The 11,093-nt window shown below is 31.1% G+C and overlaps 1 pseudogene; it reads left to right on the forward strand.

The window, feature by feature from the left end:
• The first annotated feature begins 5,357 nt into the window (after nt 1–5,357).
• LOC110278656 (uncharacterized) lies at nt 5,358–10,646 on the forward strand (annotated as a pseudogene).
• The last annotated feature ends 447 nt before the right edge of the window (nt 10,647–11,093 follow it).

Raw genomic sequence — 11,093 nt, forward strand, 5'->3', positions numbered from 1 at the left:
CTTAATTTACGATTATAATTAATATATGTATTATTCATAAATATATTAAGAAATAATAATTTTCTAACAATCTTCTACTTGGGTTATAAATATATTTTTTCCTCAGATAACCTCTTATAAATTTTACGCGTAAATCTGAATGTTATTTCTCTCATTACTTTAATAATCTGGTCTATCTCATATATTAGTTATGAAATTACCAAAACTTTTATCACATTAGTGTCACAACAAAACTACGATGATCCCATACTAAAATACTCAACCACATAGATCAAATTTGGATGAGAAAATTCAGAAATTACATGCAAAAATGATCTCATGCATGTCTATTTTTAACTTGAATAAAAATTCTATTTTATTCGGTGACAGACTCAGATAAAACTGCAACGACAATATCCGGACATAGCAAAGGTGACTAAGTGATGAGTCTGTAGAAGAAGAAGAGAAGAACTTAACAGACTCACAATGAGAGATAGAGAGAGAGAGAGATAGAGGAAAATTTACCTAGAGAGAAGAAACTCGGCAGGAGAATGGTGGCGACGGGCTCAACAACGACGGTAACAGGATGAGCAGCGATGATGACATAAGCTGTGAACAATGATGGACCCAAAAAAATTTAGTAATGGAGACAAAAATATAATAAAATTTAGGTATATATATTTTTTTGCTTTCCACGATATTCAACAAGTTAAGAACTAATCCGTCATGAATTTGAATTCCATTTAAGAATCTACAATTGGCCAGCAACGAGTTGCTATACATACGAGACAGAATTCGAACCCTCAATACTTATTTAAGCGGACGGCTAAGTTGATCACTTGATCAATCTAAATTGATTTAGATATATTCAAAATTTAAAATTAGAACTATCTAATACATATTGATAAGAACTAGAAATATACACACAATCATTATTATAATATTTAAAATAATAAAAATATAATTTCATACACATAGTAAATATTTAAAATAACAAAAAAAATATTTATAAGGACTTTTTTATTTTTAACATGATTAAATATTATTTTATATATATTTTTAACAATTATTTTACTTAATTGTCTATTTTTTGACTTTATTTATTTATTTTTCATACTAAATCAAATTCATCAATATAATTATTATTATGTGTTAAGTTTAACAAAATATTTTTTAACATAAAATACAAAAGAACTATTTATATTTTATTTTGAGACAAATATAATATAATAAGTGGTATATATGTATATAAGTATTAATTTAAAAAAAAAACTTGTGGGGGGCAAATGCCCCCTCTGTATTAGACGTGGGTCCGTCCCTCGCTGTGAAGGAAGATGGGAGTTGCGAAGGAGTAGACGGCGATAGACTTAGCAACAACGACGGGAGCTATGTGGCTTTTTGTGAAGAAGCCGAGAAGAAGAAGATTTTGGGTGAGGATGACTGAGTTTCTCTTACATGGCTATAGAGTATAAATTGAAGTTATGAATCATTGAATATGTGATATGAGACAAATCCTAATTCCTAAAAAGTGTTTATATGTATATATACCCGGGGCGGGTACACCCTAAACCCGACCATGTCATGTTCTGAGCAAAATCTGTCCCGACTCGGGTCAAGTTATTACCCTCTCCATTCGGGTATGGAAAGTCTAACCACGTATTGATACTCTATTTATTAAGGGTTTATTGCTAGCCAATGGATTGCTATATACACAAGGCAAGATTCTAACTCCAAATAGTTATTTAATCGGACGAGTGATATGATCACTTAACGAACTCAAATTGATTAAGACAAATACTAATTATTTTTAATATTTTAATATTAAAAATTTTGAGAATTTGATTTTAATTATAACTTTATAAAATATTTATAATAATAATTACTATATATATTATTTAATTTTTAATGAATTTTTAATATAATTTTATGTATTATCCCGTACAAGGTACGGGAACATACAGATGGCAGGACATACAACTTGCCATCTGCATCTGAAGTGGCTGCATTGATTGTTGGCGATGTCGATTAACTTAGCAAAGATAGAGATATTATTATAGAGATTCAATCTAAAAAGCTACAGCGGATTGATGTTTTTCATCCATCTTATTTAGCCTTGCAATATCCATTGTTGTTTCCATATGGGGAGGATGGATTTTATTTTGGTATTGCAACATCAGATTCTATCTCCGCTAGACATACAAAGAAAAATAAAACAATCACTTTGCGACAGTTCTTTGCTTTTCGACTACAAAAAAGGACGGGTGAATCTTCGCTAATTCTGATATCAAAGAGATTATTCCAACAGTTTCTGGTAGATGCCTACACAATGGTGGAATTAGAGATGTTAAAATTCTTTAGGTGTAAACAACCACAGTTGAGGGTTAATAAATCCAAATGTCTGCATGAAAGTCTTATAAACGGGGATGTAGATGCTGCAAGGCTTGGCAAAAGAATCATTCTTCCCAGTACTTTTACCGGTGGACCTAGGTATATGATGAATAATTGTAAAGATGCATTTTCAATTTGCAGATATGTAGGATATCCTAGCTATTTTATTACCATGACCTGCAACCCTGAATGGGATGAGATAAGAAGAGAAGTGACTCCCATTGGATTGAAGGCAGAAGACCGTCCTGATATATTGTGTCGAGTTTTCAGGATCAAGCTTGATGGTTTGATTGATGACCTAAAAGAGGAAAAAATCTTTGGCAAAATTTTGGGATGTAAGTCTGTGTTTATGTAATTCTTTATTAAAATCTTATGTTGTAATGCTTTTCTCATTTGTCTTTTTCAATTTTCAGATGTTTGCACCGTAGAGTTTCAAAAGAGAGGGCTTCCGCATGCACATATCCTTTTATTCATGAGTAACGAGTTCAAGCCATAAACACCAGAAGACATAGACAAACATATAACAACTGAGATTCCTGATGAAAATGAAAGGCCAAATCTATATTGAGCTGTTCAAAATTACATGATACATGGTCCATGTGGTCCGTACAACAAGAATTCTCCTTGCATGAAGAATGGATCCTGTTCAAAGTTCTATCTTAAAGAGTTTAGACAACGAACACTCATTGACGAGGTCGGATTTCCCAAATATAGGCGTATTGACAACGGTCGAACAGTGAAGAAAAGAAAATGTGTACTAGACAATAAGTTCATTGTTCTGTATAATCCAAAATTGTTGCTCAAGTTCGGGTGCCACATAAATGTGAAATACACATGCCAAACAAGTTCTATTAAGTATCTGTTTAAGTATGTACACAAGGGTAATGACCGCGTAATAGCTACTCTATACAATGCTGGTGATCCGTCAGAAGCCACACAAGTTGTTGACGAAATTAGGAATTACTACGATTGTAGGTACATTTCGGCATGTGAGGCAGTTTAGCGTCTATTTGGATATGAAATCCAAGAGAAAGAACCATTTGTGATTAGACTTCCATTCCATTTGGAGGATGAGCAGCCTATGGTTTATGTTGAAACTTCTGCTGTGAATGATATCGTCGAAAGAGCAATATCTCATAAGTCCATGTTTTTGGGATGGATGGCGGCGAACATGTCATATCCTTATACTCGAAGTCTGACTTATGCTGAGTTTCCAACCAAGTTTGTTTGGAAGGCTGATTCTTCAAAGTGGTTTCCTCGAAAGAAAGGCTTCGCAATTGGAAGGTTGACTCATGTACCTGCAGGTAATGACGAGTTTATATTCATTTTTTTTATCTTACTTATTTAATGATTTATTAAAATCTTAATAGCCTGTACCCCACGCCCATTTTATTCGATTTATCTACATTAGAAAATAAATGTTCAAATAACTTTCAACAGTTATAATCTGTGGATTAAACAATTTTTTATTTTTCTATATTTTTTCGGAAAATTATTCTTATGCGGATATGTAGCCACATAATAAATAAAATAGCATAGCTTAATCCATTTAACAACTTAAAAGTCAAATTTTAACCAAATTTTTTGCAGCAAATACCGAAGAATATTATCAACGACTTCTCTTGAATACTTAAAGAGGATGTATGAGTTTTCGAGATATAAGAACAGTAGGAGGAACAATTTATGCTACGTATAGAGATGCATGCTTCGCCCTTGGACTCTTGCAGGATGACAAAGAATTCATTGATGCAATTAAGGAAGCAAGCTCATGGGCCTCAGGATCATATGTTAGAAGGTTATTTGTCATTCTATTAACATCCAACAATATCTCAAGACCAGAACATGTCTAGAATAGATGTTGGTATGAACTGTCAGATGATATTTTGTATCGACAGCGAGCCATGCTGAACATGAGGGGTAAGTTTTTATTAATTACAATGGTAAAAGTTCTTCCTTATTGATCATTTTTAGTTTGATTGAATTTTTACAGTATCGTATAATATGCAGAGTTAACAATGTCAAATGATGAGATTAAGCAGTTGTGCTTAATGGATATAGACAAGATCTTATATTCCTATGGTAAAACATTGAAAGACTATCCTCCTATGCCTTTAGCAACTGAAGTTGATAGTTCTTTGTTAACTGAAAGGGTTATTAGGGAAGAGCTAAACTTTAACAGAGATGATTTAAAGAAAAATGCCTCAGACATGTTAGCCATCGCAACACCTGAGCAGAGATATGCATTCGATAAAATTGTTATAGCTGTGTATTGTGATGAAGGGGGTTTTTTCTTTGTGCTCGTGGGGGTACTGGAAAAACATTTCTCTGGAACCTTATGTCTGCTGAGATTCGCTCAAGGGGTGATATAGTATTAAACGTTGCTTCGAGTGGTATTGCATCTTTACTTCTTCCCAATGGAAGAACGGCACACTCAAGATTTAAAATACCACTGAATATAACTGAGGATTCTGTATGTAACATCAAACCTGGTTCCCCTCAAGCAATGTTGCTGTTGAAAGCCAAACTTATAATTTGGGATGAGGCTCCAATGGTTAGTAGGTACTGCTATAAAGCACTTGATAAATGCTTGGGTGATATCATGAGGTCTTCTCCAACATATAAAAAAGATTTGCCCTTTGGAGGAAAAGTGGTTGTACTAGGTGGAGACTTTAGACAAATTCTTCCTGTCATTCCACGAGGATCAAGACAAGATATCGTTCATTCAACTGTGAATTCGTCTTACCTTTGGAAGTTTTGTCAGGTGCTCAAACTAACAAAAAATATGAGACTCTCTGTAGGGATGACTGCTTCAGATGAAGATGAGACAGAGCAATTTGGTGAGTGGTTATTAAAAGTTGGTGATGGTCTAATAGGTGACAATATAGATGGTGAATCTGAGATATGTCTTCCAGGAGATACTGTTATTCCTTCTTCGGACCAGGCATTTGATGAGTTGGTTCATTTTTCTTAATCCAAATATTTTGAAAAACATGTCCTCAAAGGATTTTTTCAAAGCAAGAACTATACTGGCTCCCACACTAGACATTGTTGAAGAGGTCAACAACCATTTGATGGCTATCATTTCTGGAGGGGAAAAATTATATCTTAGTTCGGATTCTATTTGTATGGATGAAGGAAATATGGAGAGTCAACTAGATCTCTATGGTCCTGAATTATTGAATAGTATAAATTGTTCTGGTTTTCCTCCACATAAATTAATACTCAAGGTTGGTGTTCCAGTGATGTTACTAAGGAATATTGACCAATCCAGTAGTCTTTGTAATGGTACAAGACTACAAGTTAGGAAGCTTGGAAATCATGTCATAGAATGTGAAGTCTTAACGGGTAACAATGTTGGTCATATTGCTTTGATTCCAAGAATGAATATGGTACCAACAAATGAAACCGTCCCAGTTAGATTCCAACGAAGACAGTTTCCCATAATAGTATCATTTGCCATGACAATTAATAAGTCTCAGGGACAAACTTTATCTCACGTTGGATTGTACTTGCCCAGACCAGTTTTTACACATGGCCAACTATATGTGGCACTTTCAAGAGTTAAGAGTAAGAGAGGTTTAAAAGTTTTACTTATGAATCACGTAGGAATGTCTGCAAATTCAACCATCAATGTTGTTTATAGAGAAGTCTTTGAAAAAATAGGATTCTAATGTAAATATGTTAATTTTATTTTAAATTCTGTATTAGTGTATAATTATTTTATTTTAAAAGATATAAAATAATTATTACTCCATTTTTTAAGTTAAAGTTTGATTTTGATAATAATTTTATAAATTTCTTAAAATAATAATTATTTTGTATTTTTGTTTTAAATATCAAAGCATATAATTTTTTTTACTTTTATAAATTTTTCCGTGTTGAGCACGGGTTTATACACTAGTATATATAGTAATACAAATGGGGAGCTCATATGCTGACATGGCGCTCATACATTGAGTTTGGGAGTTTATTTGCTTAGGTGTCGTCACTAGAAATTTTTAGAATTATATTTATAAAAGATAAATTATTATTTGCTTAGGTTGTTATTTTCAAATTTTAAATTATTTGTTTGAGTTGTTTACTTAGGTTGTTATTTTTTAAATTTTAAATTATTTTGTTTACGTTATTTTTTTTAAATTTTAGATTATTTTACTTAAGTGGTTATTTTTTAAATTTTAAATTATTTTATTTAGGTTGTTATTTTTTTAGTTTTAGCACTACTTTTTTAAAATTTGTTGATTCTTTTTAAAAATTACAACTACGTACGTTAATATTGTAGTTACGTTAATTTAGAATTTTAAAAATTGTTAATATATTTATTTATTTTATCTGCAACTTTAATATAAATTTAAATTAAAGTCAATCAAATTTAAAAAATTTTAGCTATGAGTCAACTATAAAAGTATAAGTTATGAGACATGTATAGCACCACAATTCAAAGTACATCATTCCCTTTCTTTACATATATCCCAAAATTGGCTCTAAGAGAAAAAATATCTTACCAAATAAGATATTTTGGTGTTGGACTCAATGAGGATAACTTAAAGACTACACATCATGAGTATGTGGTTAATTTAAATCAACGTATTGATGTGCACATACTTCCAGAATCGTCAAGTATCCCACGATATGAATTTAAATTTTGTGAGTTTTAAGACTCTCAATGCTCTTGGGTATGATTACACCTATTTAGTTATAAGTGTACTTTCTATTAAAATTAATTCAATTTTTGTTTTCTTGGTCATTAGTAGTATCTAAATTATAAATAATAATTAATAACTAATTGTAATTTCATAATATTGACTATATCATTGGTTTGCTTCCAACTTCAAATGCATCTAGGAAAGGAAGTAGAAGGTGTCAAGTTATTTGTTCAAAAAATAAATTTTTTGTTTGTTTGTTTTCTCAAAGTTAGAGCTTAATTTTATTCAAAAAATATTATTAAGATAAAATCAAAGGTGAGAAGGATGTCTTTGATTTAACATAGTATATTTTGCAGAATTTGTTGCTTGAATTTTTCAATGAAGTTGCGGACCATGGTGAATCCGAAGTGTTAGAAAATGCTATTACACCAACCAAGCGACTATCCTTGGAGTCGGAAGATTCGGAGATGGAAGGAGATACCTCAACTTGCAAGAAGATCAAGATTGAGAATGAAAATTAAGAATTTGGATGCATATGTTTTGGAATTCCTTTTTAGAGTCTATCTAATAGAATAATACCAAACATATGTTTATTTTGGTGGAAACATTATTTTTTCTTGAGTTGTTATTTTTTTTAGTTCTTTTCGATTTTTATGTTTGGAATTTAGAATTTTTTTAAAATATAAATTGAAGTTATTTATTTTTTACTTGTGGTTTTATTTTTCAATTCGATTCACACCGTTGATATTTTGTTAATTTTTGTTTTAATATTTAATGTCATAAAGTTATAAATTTCTCATATGAATTATTTTTGATATAGTTAAGTTAATTATTAATTTTTAATGTGTACTTATTTAAAATAAATCTAATTCTAATTTTTAATTAAAGTACTATGTTTAAAATTTAAAATTTAAATTTAAAATATATATTTTTTTTGAGTTTTTAAGTAAGCAAATGGATTTGAGAATATTCTTTAAAAATTTATATAATTTATAAGAAAATATGTTAACTACAACAGATTATATTAAATTAAATAGAATTACCAATTTTATTAAAATATGAGAATATTTATACTATTTAAAAGAAAAATTTAATTTAATTTTGTTATTAATGTTGTTCCGATAAAACTGAATTAATTTAGTATTTCGAAAAAATTTAAATATTTTTTCTAAATTTACGTAATGTATAAGTAGTTGGAGTTACAAAGGAAGCTTCCAATGGAGAGGATGCTCAGGTTATTGATGAGATCAAACAATTTTATGATTGCAGGTATTTGTCAGCATGTGAGATTGTGTAGAGAACTATAGCTTATGATATTCATTAGAGGTGGTCTTTAGTGATGAATTAACTTTTCATTTGTCTGGAGAGTAAAATATCATCTTTAAAGATGATGACGCTCTTTAGAAAATCGTGGAAGAAGAAAAAGGGAAATGTACGATGTTCTTAGCATGGACAGAGGCCAATAAAAAATTTGAAGTAGGTCAAACTTTGATGTATGTTGAGTTTCTAAATCAATTTGTTTATGATATCTATTATATGAGAATTTTGTTACCTATTCAGAAAGGTTGCACAACATATGAGTCTATTAGGATAGTTAATAGGATTACATATTCTAGCTTCCAAGATGCTTGCTATTCCATGGGACTATTGTGCGATGATAGGGAATTCATTGCAGCTATTAATGAGGTAGCTGAACTTGCATCAGATCATCAATTGAGAAAACTATTTGCGATGCTACTGATATCTAATGGCATTAGTAAACCAGAGCGTGTTTGGAATGCAACATGAATATTATTAGTTGACGGAATACTATATGAGAGGATAAAAGCATTGAAAAACCAAGGTATTTTACTATGTCTTTTTTTATATCAAAATTGTATTCTCTTATTACTTTTATTTTTATTAATAATATTAATGGTTTTATTTTGGAATTACTTATTAAATATTTCATAAAACCATCATGTGCTTTTGCTAGGACTAAACATGACTGATGACGAATTGAAAAACCTCTGTCTTATTGAGATAGAGAAGATACTCAATAGCAATGCAAGATTTTTAAGAGACTATCAATCAATGCCATATACTAAGATGTCTGATGTTCGCCTTTTTCAAAATAAGCTAATAGAGGAGGAGTTAGCATATGACACAAATGAGTTGACTCATACAAACTTATATACGGAACAAAAGATGACTCATGAGTAAAGGTTAGTATTCGATGAGATATTCATTGCTGTTATTATAGACTCTGGTGGTTTCTATTTCGTTTATGGGCATGGTGGATGTGGTAAGACATTTATTTGGAATGGACTTTCTTCTGCTTTTCGGTTTAGAGGAAATATTGTTTTAAATGTAGCATCCAGTGGAATTGCGTCTATACTCCTACCTGGTCACAGAACGGCTCATTTTAGATTTTCAATACCCATTACAATTACTGATGAATCTACTTGCAACATCAAGTATGGCAGTTTCAAGGCTAAGCTGCTTATCCAAAGTAGCTTAATAATTTGGAAAGCTCTAATGCTCAATAAAATGTGCTTTGAAGCACTTGATCGGACGCTCAGGGATCTTATGTCAGTTACCAATCAACATAGGATACATCAACCATTTGGTGGTAAGGTTGTTGTTCTAGGATGTGATTTCAGACAGATACTTCTGGCGATTGCGAAAAGGAGTAAACACGATATATTATCATCAGCTATTAACTCATCCCATATATGGTCATTTTGTAAGGTTCTGAAACTGCATACTATGAACATGCGGCTTTTAATGTCTTCTTCGAATCAAGATGAAAGTGAAATGAAGAGATTTGCTAATTAGATACTTGACGTTGGAAATGGAAATATTGGTTCTGTTGTTAGTGATGAATCAGAAGTTGAAATTCCTGATGATTTATTGATTACAACTACTAATGACCCTCTTTCTTATTTGGTAGACTTTGCATATCCAAATTTATTGAAAAACATAACATATTACATGTATTTTCAGAGTAGGGCAATTCTTGCACCCGCTCTTGAGAGTGTCGAGAAGGTAAACGATTTCATCTTGACTATCTTTTCAGGGATGGAAAAGGAGTATTTGAGTTCTGACATAACATGTCAAGCTGATAAGAATGAAGATGTACAACAAAAGTAGTTCACACCAGAATTCCTAAATGACATCAAATATTCGGGACTACCCAATCACAAGTTGACTTTGAAGCCAGGAGTCGGTGTAATGCTACTGCGAAACATAGACCAGACTTCAGGTTTATGCAACGGGACAAGATTAATAGTTAACGAACTTGGCAACAACGTAATTAGAGCGACGGTAGTGACCAGTAAAAATATTGGAAATAAAGTGTACATTCCAATAATGAACATGATCCCTTCAGATTCAGGATTACCATTTAAGTTTCAACGGAGACAACTTTCATTAACAGTATGCTTTGCAATGACCATTAACAAGAGTCAGGGTCAATCATTATCACATGTAGGACTTTACTTGCCAAAATCAGTGTTCACCCATGGACAACTTTATGTTGCTTTGTCAAGAGTTAAGAGTCGTAGTGGCCTCAGAGTTTTAATACTGGACGAAGACGGCAATCCAAAGTCATTAATAACAAATGTCGTGTTTAAAGAAGTTTTTAATAATATTTAGGTAAGAATAATATTATTTTCATTTTAATAGCATGTTATGGTTTACACTTTTGTACAAATATTTACTGTAGATATAACTAATTTATTTATAACTCTGTTTTCATATTTGAGATGAAATGTGTAACAAGGAGCACAACATCATATCCAATTGCTTTTCTAATGAAGTTAGTAAGATACTAGGTTATCGATAAATTTTTATTAGCCTTTTGATATAAAGTTTAGTGTAAAATTGTCATGCTATTATTATAGTTATATATGTTCTTATTTTTTCATGTTTCCCTCCTTATGGTTCAAGAATATTAGACTTCAAATTCTTCCATTTACATTTTACTTTGAATAAAGATAAACATCATATTCAGTACGTTTATTATATAATGACGATGATAGTGTTATACTAAACTAAAAAAAGTTATGATTATAAAATATTATTTTTGATATAACATGTCAA

The sequence above is a fragment of the Arachis duranensis genome, chromosome 3 (genome assembly GCF_000817695.3).
Source record: "Arachis duranensis cultivar V14167 chromosome 3, aradu.V14167.gnm2.J7QH, whole genome shotgun sequence".
In the NCBI taxonomy this organism is placed as follows: domain Eukaryota; kingdom Viridiplantae; phylum Streptophyta; class Magnoliopsida; order Fabales; family Fabaceae; genus Arachis; species Arachis duranensis.